The sequence below is a fragment of the Triticum dicoccoides genome, chromosome 5A (genome assembly GCF_002162155.2).
Source record: "Triticum dicoccoides isolate Atlit2015 ecotype Zavitan chromosome 5A, WEW_v2.0, whole genome shotgun sequence".
Taxonomy (NCBI): Eukaryota; Viridiplantae; Streptophyta; class Magnoliopsida; order Poales; family Poaceae; genus Triticum; species Triticum dicoccoides.
In genome coordinates, this window is record NC_041388.1 from 433,375,111 (window position 1) to 433,384,357 (window position 9,247).

A 9,247-nucleotide genomic window follows, 5' to 3' on the forward strand; every position below is an offset into this window, starting at 1 on the left:
AAATTCATAAGAAAGTTTCTCATGATCAGCTAAGAGAGTGTTATGATGACTCTAAAGGTTATCAAACTTAGACTGAAGTCTCTGAAGATTATCAGTCAAAGTTTGAGTTTGATCCATTTGTTCACCCAACAGGTCATCGCTTTTGTCTAGCATATTTTGAACCTTTTCAAAAGCCTTTTGTTGTTTCACAGCAAGTTTAGAATAGCTAGGCTTGAGGTTTTCATCAGATTCATCATCACTTGATTTAGAGGAGGGGTATTTGAGTACCTTGGCACCTTTTGCCATGAAGCAATAGGTGGGAACGTAGTCATCATCGCCATTGTCAGCAATGTCGGGGAAGTCATTTTCCTCATGATTGAAGATGGACTTGCTGACGAAAGCAGTAGTGAGGGCTAGGCTTGCCACACCATATTCTGACTCCGCAGATGCCTCCTCTTCCTCATTTTCCTCAGATTCAGCTTCAGAGTCCATTTCCTTGCCAATGAATGTCCGAGCCTTTTTGGAGCTGCTCTTCTTGTGAGATGAAGACTTTGATGATTTTGACGATGAGTACTTTGAAGATTTCTTCTTCTTCTTTGAGTCATCAGAACTGTAATCCTTGTATTTCTTATTCTTTGATTCCTTTTCCCATTGAGGACAATCAGTAATGTAGTGACCAGGTTTCTTGCATTTGTGGCAAGTTCTCTTCTTGTAGTCACGGGATGAGGAATCTGATCTCCTGTCATCACCTCTTGAGGATTTACCAAAGCGACCACGCCTTGAGAACTTCTGGAATTTCCTCATGAGCATTGCTAGTTCCTGACTCAGTTCTTCAGGATCACCAAGGATGCTACCAGAATCCTCACCTTCAGATTCAGAGACTGCCTTGGCCTTCAGTGCGTGTGATCTGCCATAGCTCGGTCCATAGAGATCTCTCTTCTCAGCAAGTTGAAACTCATGAGTATTTAGCCTCTCGAGGATATCAACAGGATCAAGAGACTTGTAGTCACCATGCTCTTGAATCATCAGTGCAAGAGTGTCAAATGAGGAATCAAGCGATCTCAACAATTTCTTCACCACCTCATGGTCGGTGATGTTAGTGGCACCAAGTGCTTGAAGCTCATTTGAGATGTTAGTGAGGCGATCGAAGGTTTGCTGAACATTTTCATTGTCGAGTCTTTTGAAGTGGTTGAGGAGATTGCGAAGAACGTCAACTCGAGAGTCACATTGAGTTGAGACTCCTTCGTTGACCTTTGACAGCCTATCCTAGATAAGCTTGGTTGTGTCCAAAGCACTCACTCTACCATACTGCCCTTTGCTCAGATGGACACATATGATGTTCTTCGCTTGAGAGTCGAGTTGCTTGAATCTCTTCACATCAGCAACGATGATTATAGGGGTGATGGAGGGAATGCCATTTTCCACAACTTACCAGAGATCGTTGTCAATTGCCTCAAGATGCATTTGCATCTTATTCTTCCAGTAGGGGTAGTCTGTCCCATCGAAGGTAGGACACCCAGCAGAGACCTTCATCATGCCTGCAGTCGACATAACTAAAACTCTAGGCGGTTAAACCAAAATCACACAAAACAAGGGAGTACCTTGATTTGATACCAATTGAAAGTGCGTTATATCAACTAGAGGGGGTGAATAGGCGATTTTTGCAAATTCGTCGCTGAGGAATTTCAGGGTGAGGAAATTCCTAAGCACGAACTACTTAGCAACGGAATAAGTACTCAGATGCAAGCATAACAGAGCAGTAGCACAGCCATCATGATGAAATGAAAACAAGCACAGAGTACAAGTAGCGTGAACACGGGATAAGCAAGTTGAATACAAACTGACTGAAAAAGAGGATTGAGGAATTTGAGAAAGTCTTCAGTCAAAGTCTTCAAACAGTAACGATCAAGTACTTCAACACAAAAATGAGGAAATGAAAGGGTTGAGGAAATAGAACCGGTAGCTTGGTGAAGACGATGATTTGGTAGACCAGCTCCAACTGATGTGACAGTCGTACGTCTAGTTGGAGCGGCTGGGTATTTAAACCTGAGGACACACCGTCCACAGCGTATTATCCTTGATATAAGATCACACAGACCTCACCCAATCACTCGTGGTAAGTCTTCATGTGACTTCCAAACCTTCACAGACTCGGTCACTCGGCGATCCACAATTTCCTCTTGGATGCTCTAAGCCATGATGCCTAACCGTCTGGAGGATGCACAATCCTCAAAGGTAACAAGTGTCGGTTCCACACAGGAACAATCTCTTCAGTGATGCTCAATCACTTTGGGTTTGTAGGTGTTTGGGTTTGGGTTTTTCCTCACTTGATGATTTTCGCTCAAAGTCCTCGGAGGATGGGATGCTCTCAGTGACAAGTGTCAGTTTCTCTAGGAGCAGCCAACCAGCTAGTGGTTGTAGGGGTGGCTATTTATAGCCTAGGGAGCAGCCCGACATGATAAGACATAAATGCCCTTTAATGATATGACCGTTTGGTGGGAAGATATTTTGGATAGCTGGCGCGTAGGACAACAACGGTCGGATATTTGAGTATCAAATTCCTCAGGGCTATCATGTTCCTCACTTGTAGGCAATCCACACTGGCAAATTGCTAACTCCTCAGTCAGAACAAATTCCTTAGAGAATAGAAGATCTTCGTCTCTGTCACTGAAGAAATTGACTGAACTGTATGGGATTTCCAATGGCTTCAGTCGAAAGGATTTGGTAGGTGTAGGATTTTGAGATGAGCATCACTTGGAAATTTTTCCTTAGTTTTACCTCGACCCCCTTTAGCAGTACGGTGTTTCCTATGTATCAAGAAAGAGAAAACGAAACTACGAAAACAAAAGTCTTCACGCTTCATATTCCTCGCATGAATATCAAGTCTTCACGGTCACACCAATTTCTTCACTTTCAAAGTCTTCAGAAGGCCAAAGTCTTCAGCTGAAGACATTCATTTTTAGGGGTCGACTTTCATCGTAAATATCAAACTCCTCATAGTCTTATAGACATGTGTACACTCACAAACACATTAGTCCCTTAACCTATAAGTCTTCAATACACCAAAATCACTAAGGGGCACTAAATGCACTTACAAATAGCATCAAGTGTTGATGGTTAACAAGACCACTCGTTTCAAGAAAAAGGGCAAGGGAAAGAAAGGGAACTTCAAGAAGAATGGCAATCAAGTTGCCACTCTCGTGAAGAAGCCCAAAGCTAGACCCAAACCTGAAACTGAGTGCTTCTACTACAAAGGAAATGGTCACTAGAAGCGTAACTGCCCAAAAAAATTGGCAGATAAGAAGGATGGCAAAGTGAACAAAGATATATTTGATATACATGTTATTGATGTGTACTTTACTAGTGTTCATATTAGCCCCTGGGTATTTGATACCTATTTAGTTGCTAAGATTTGTAACTCGAAACAGGAGTTGCAAAATGAACATATACTAGTTAAGGGCGAGGTGACGATGTGTGTTGGAAGTGATTCCAAGGTTGATAAGATCACCATCGCACACTCCCTGTACCTTCAGGATTAGTGTTGAACCTAAAATAAATGTTATTTGGTGTTTGCGTTGACCATGAATATGATTGGATCATGTTTATTGCAATACTGTTATTCATTTAATTCAAAGAATAATTGTTGTTCTGTTTATATGAATAAAACCTTCTATGGTCATACACTCAATATAAATGGTTTACTGAATCTCGATTGTAGTGATACACATATTCATAATATTGGTGCCAAAAGATGCAAATTTGATAATGATAGTGCAACATATTTGTGGCACTGCTGTTTAGGTCATATTAGTGTAAAACGCCTGAAGAAACTCCATGCAGGTGGGCTTTTGGAATCACTTGATTATGAATCATTTGATACTTGCGAACCATGTCTCATGGGCAAGATGACTAAAACTTCGTTCTCCGGAACAATGGACCGAGCTAATGACTTATTGGAAATAATACATACCGATGTATCATGTATGTGGTCCAGTGAGTGTTGAGGCTCGCGGCGGGTATCATTATTTTCTAACCTTCACAGATGATTTGAGAAGATATGGGTATATCTACTTAATGAAACACAAGTCTGAAACATTTGAAAAGTTCAAAGAATTTCAGAGTGAAGTGGAGAATCATCGTATCAAGAAAATAAAGTTTTTATGATCAGATCACGGAGGCGAATATTTGAGTTACGAGTTTGGCCTTCATTTAAAACAATGTGGAATAGTTTCACGACTCACGCCACCTGGAACACCACAGCGTAAGGGTGTGGCCGAACATCGTAACCGTACTTTATTAGATATGGTGCGATCTATGATGTCTCTTATCAATTTACCACTATCATTTGGGGGTTATGCATTAGAGACGGCTGCATTCACATTAAATAGGGCACGTCTAAATCCCTTGGGACGACACTGTATGAACTGTGGTTTGGCAAGAAACTTAATCTATCGTTTCTTAAAGTTTGGGGTTGTGATGCTTATGTGAAAAAGCTTCAGCCTGATAAGCTCGAACCCAAATCGGAGAAGTGTGTCTTCATAGGATACCCAAAAGAAACTGTTGGATACACCTTCTATCACAGATCTGAAGGCAAGATCTTTGTTGCTAAGAATGGATCTTTTCTAGAGGAGTTTCTCACAAAAGAAGTGAATGGGAGGAAAGTAGAACTTGATGAGGTAATTGTAGCTTCTCTCAATTTAGAAAGTAGCTCATCATAGAAAACCATTCCCGTGATGCCTACACCAACTAGGGAGGAAGCTAATGATAATGATCATGAAACTTCAGATCGAGTTACTACCGAACCTCCTAGGTCAACAAGAGCATGTTCCACACCAAAGTGGTATGGTAACCCTGTTCTGGAAGTCATGTTACTAGACCATGACGAACCTATGAACTATGAAGAAGTGATGATGAGCCCAGATTCCGACAGATGGCTTGAGGCCATGAAATTTGAGATATGATCCATGTATGAGAACAAAGTGTGGAATTTGGTGGACTTGCCCAATGATCGGCAAGCCATTGAGAATAAATGGATCTTCAAGAGGAAGACGGACACTGATGATAGTGTTACTATCTACAAAGCTCAACTTGTCGCAAAAGTTTTTCGACAAGTTCAAGGAGTTGACTATGATGGGACTTTCCCACTCGTAGCAATGCTTAAGTCTGTCCGAATCATGTTAGCAATTGCCACATTTTATGATTATGAAATCTGGCAAATGGGCGTCAAAACTGCATTCCTTAATGGATATCTTAAATAAGAGTTGTATATGATGCAACCAGAAGGTTTTGTCGATCCTAAAGGTGTTAATAAAGTGTGCAAGCTCCAGCGATCCATCTATGGACTGGTGCAAGCATCTCGGAGTTGGAATATACGCTTTGATGAGGTGATCAAAGCATATGGTTTTATATAAACTTACGATGAAGCCTGTATTTATAAGAAAGTGAGTGGGAGCTCTATAGCATTTCTGGTATTATATGTGGATGACATATTATTGATTGGAAGTGATATAGAATTTCTGGATAGCACAAAAGGATACTTGAATAATAATTTTTCAATGAAAAACCTCGGTGAAGCTACTTGCATATTGAGCATCGCGATCTATAGGGATAGATCAAGACGCTTAATAGAACTTTCAGAAAACACATACCTTGATAAGATTTGAAGAAGTTCAAAATGGTTCAGTCCAAGAAGGGGTTCTTGCCTGTATTACAAGGTGTGAAGTTGAGTAAGACTCAAAGCCCGACCACGGCAGAAGATAGAGAGAGAATGAAAGTCATTCCCTATGCCTCAGCCATAGGTTCTATATGACATGCCATGCTGTGTACTAGACTTATTATGTACCTTGCCATGAGTTTGGCAAGCGGGTACAACAGTGATCCAGGTGTATATCACTGGACAGCGGTCAAAAATTATCCTTAGAGGACTAAGGAAATATTTCTCGGTTATGGAGGTGATAAAGAGTTCGTTGTAAAGAGTTACGTCGATGCAAGCTTTAAGACCGATCTGAATGACTCTGAGTCTCGGTCTTGATACATATTAAAAGTGGGAGCAATTATCTAGAGTAGCTCCATGTAGAGCATTGTAGACATAGAAATTTGCAAAATACATATGGATCTGAATGTGACAGACCCATTGACTAAACTTCTCTCACAAACAAAACATGATCACACCTTAGTACTCTTTGGGTGTTAATCACATAGCGATGTGAACTAGATTACTGACTCTAGTAAACCCTTTGGATATTGGTCACATGGCGATGTGAACTATGGGTGTTAATCACATAAAAGATGTGAACTATTGGTGTTAAATCACATGGAGATGTGAATTAGATTATTGACTCTACTGCAAGTGGGAGACTGGAGGAAATATGCCCTAGAGGCAATAATAAAGTTGTTATTTTATATTTCCTTATATCATGATAAATGTTTATTATTCATGCTAGAATTGTATTAAACAGAAAGTTGATACATGTGTGGATACATAGACAAAAGACCGTGTCCTTAGTAAGCCTCTACTAGACTAGCTCGTTAATCAAAGATGGTTGAGTTTCCTAACCATAAACATGTGTTGTGATGTGATGAACAGGATCACAACATTAGGAGAATGATGTGATGGGCAGACCCATCCGTTAGCTTAGCATATTGATTGTTCAGTTTTATTGCTATTGCTTTCTTCATGTCAAATACATATTCCTTTGACTATGAGATTATGCAACTCCCGGATACCAGAGGAATACCTTGTGTGCTATCAAACGTCACAATGTAACTGGGTGATTATAAAGATGCTCTACAGGTATCTCCGAAGGTGTTTGCTGGGTTGGCATAGATCGAGATTAGGATTTGTCACTCCGAGTATCGGAGAGGTATCTCTGGGCCCTCGCGGTAAGGCACATCATAAGAAGCCTTGCAAGCAAAGTGACTAATAAGTTAGTTGCGGGATGATGTATTATGGAATGAGTAAAGAGACTTGCCGGTAATGAGATTGAACTAGGTATGAAGATACTGACGATTGAATCTCGGGCAAGTAACATACTGATGACAAAGGGAATAACATATGTTGTCATAATAATTCGACCAATAAAGATCTTCGTAGAATATGTAGGAGCCAACATGAGCATCCAGGTTCCGCTATTGGTTATTGACTGGAGAGGTGTCTCGGTCATGTCTACATAGTTCTCGAACCCATAGGGTCCGCACGCTTAGCGTTCGATGGTGATTTAGTATTATATGAGCTATGTGATTTGGTGACCGAATGTTGTTCGGAGTCCCGGATGAGATCACAAACATGATGAGGAGTCTCGGAAATGGTTGAGAGGTAAATATTTATATATAGGACAATGGTATTCGGACACAGAAAGTGTTCCAGAGGGTATCGAGTACTTATCGGGTCACTAGAAGGTGTTTAGAATACCCCCGGTAATCCTATGGGTCATATGGGCCTTGTGAAGGAACACACCAGCCCATAAGGGGCTTGTGCGCCCTATAAGGCTATAGGAGGAGGAGAAGGAAAGGGGGGAAGGGCAAGGAAAGTTTGGATTAGGATTCCCACTTCCTTCCCTCACCCCCCCCCCTCTTTCCTTCCCCTTCATGCATACATGGAAAGGGGGGCGCTGGGCAAGGCAGGGCCCCTACGGGGCGATGGCCAACCCTAGGGCGCCCCTGGCTGCCTCTCCTCTCCTCCCACCTATATATATGTGGGGAGGGGGTGCCTCACAAGCACACAACGTCAATTGTTACCCGTGTGTGGTGCCCCCCTCCACAGTTTACACCCTGGTCATATTCTCGCGGTGCTTAGGCGAAGCCCTGCGCGGATCACTTCACCATCACCGTCACCATGCCATCGTGTTGACAGAACTCATCTACTTCCTCGACACCTTGCTGGATCAAGAAGGCGAGGGATGTCTTCACGCTGAACGTGTGCAGAACTCGGAGGTGTCGTACGTTTGGTGCTTGATTGGTCGAAGCTAGAAGAAGTTCGACTACATCAACCGCGTTGTCAAATGCTTCCGCTTTCAGTCTAGGAGGGTACGTACACACACACTCCCCCTCTCGTTGATATGCATCTCCTAGATAGATCTTGCATGAGCGTAGGAAATTTTTGAAATTGCATGCTACATTTCCCAACAAAGGACTCCCCGCCACCTTCATAAGGGCACTAAGGCGGAGCACGGAAAAGTAAATTGGCCACCCATGTTTTACCAGTCCCGGATCTCAGGGCCATTTTGCCAATCGCCGACATGAACAAAATTGAATTTCATTACGGGAAATTAGGATTTCATGAGGGAGAAAAGGGGGTGGAGAATCGTACAATGCACTGGTGGGATGAAGGTGTTGTTGGGGAACGCAGTAATTTCAAAAAAAAATCCTACGCACACGCAAGATCTATCATGGTGATGCATAGCAATGAGAGGGGAAGAGTGTTGTCCACGTACCCTCGTAGATCGTAAGCGGAAGCGTTATGACAACACGGTTGATGTAGTCGTACGTCTTCACGATCCGACCGATCCTAGTACCGAAAGTACGGCACCTCCGCGATCTGCACACGTCCGGCTCGGTGACGTCCCACGAACTCTCGATCCAGCTGAGTGTCAAGGGAGAGCTTCATCAGCACGATGGCGTGATGATGGTGATGATGAAGCTACCGACGCAGGGCTTCGCCTAAACACTACGACGATATGACCGAGGTGGATTATGGTGGAGGGGGACACCGCACACGGCTAAGAAATCAATGATCAACTTATGTGGTCTAGGGTGCCCCCTGCCCACGTATATAAAGGGGCAAAGGGGGGAGGCCGGCTGGCCCTAGGGGCGCGCCAAGAGAGGAGTCCTCCTCCTCCTAGTAGGAGTAGGACTCCCCTTTCCTAGTCCTACTAGGAGAGGGAAAGGAAGGAGGAGATGGAGAAGGAAAAGGGGGCGCCGCCCCCCTTCCCTAGTCCAATTTGGACCAGAGGGGGAGGGGTGCGCAGCCTGCCCTGGCCAGCCCTCTCTCTCTCCACTAAGGCCCATGTGGCCCATTAGTTCCCCGGGGGGTTCCGGTAACCCTCCGGCACTCTGGTTTTCTCTGAAATCACCCGGAACACTTCCGGTGTCCGAATATAGCCATCCAATATATCAATCTTTATGTATCGACCATTTCGAGACTCCTCGTCATGTTCGTGATCATATCCGGGACTCCGAACTACCTTCGGTACATCAAAACACATAAACTCATAATACCGATCGTCACCGAACGTTAAGCGTGCGGACCCTACGGGTTCGAGAACTATGT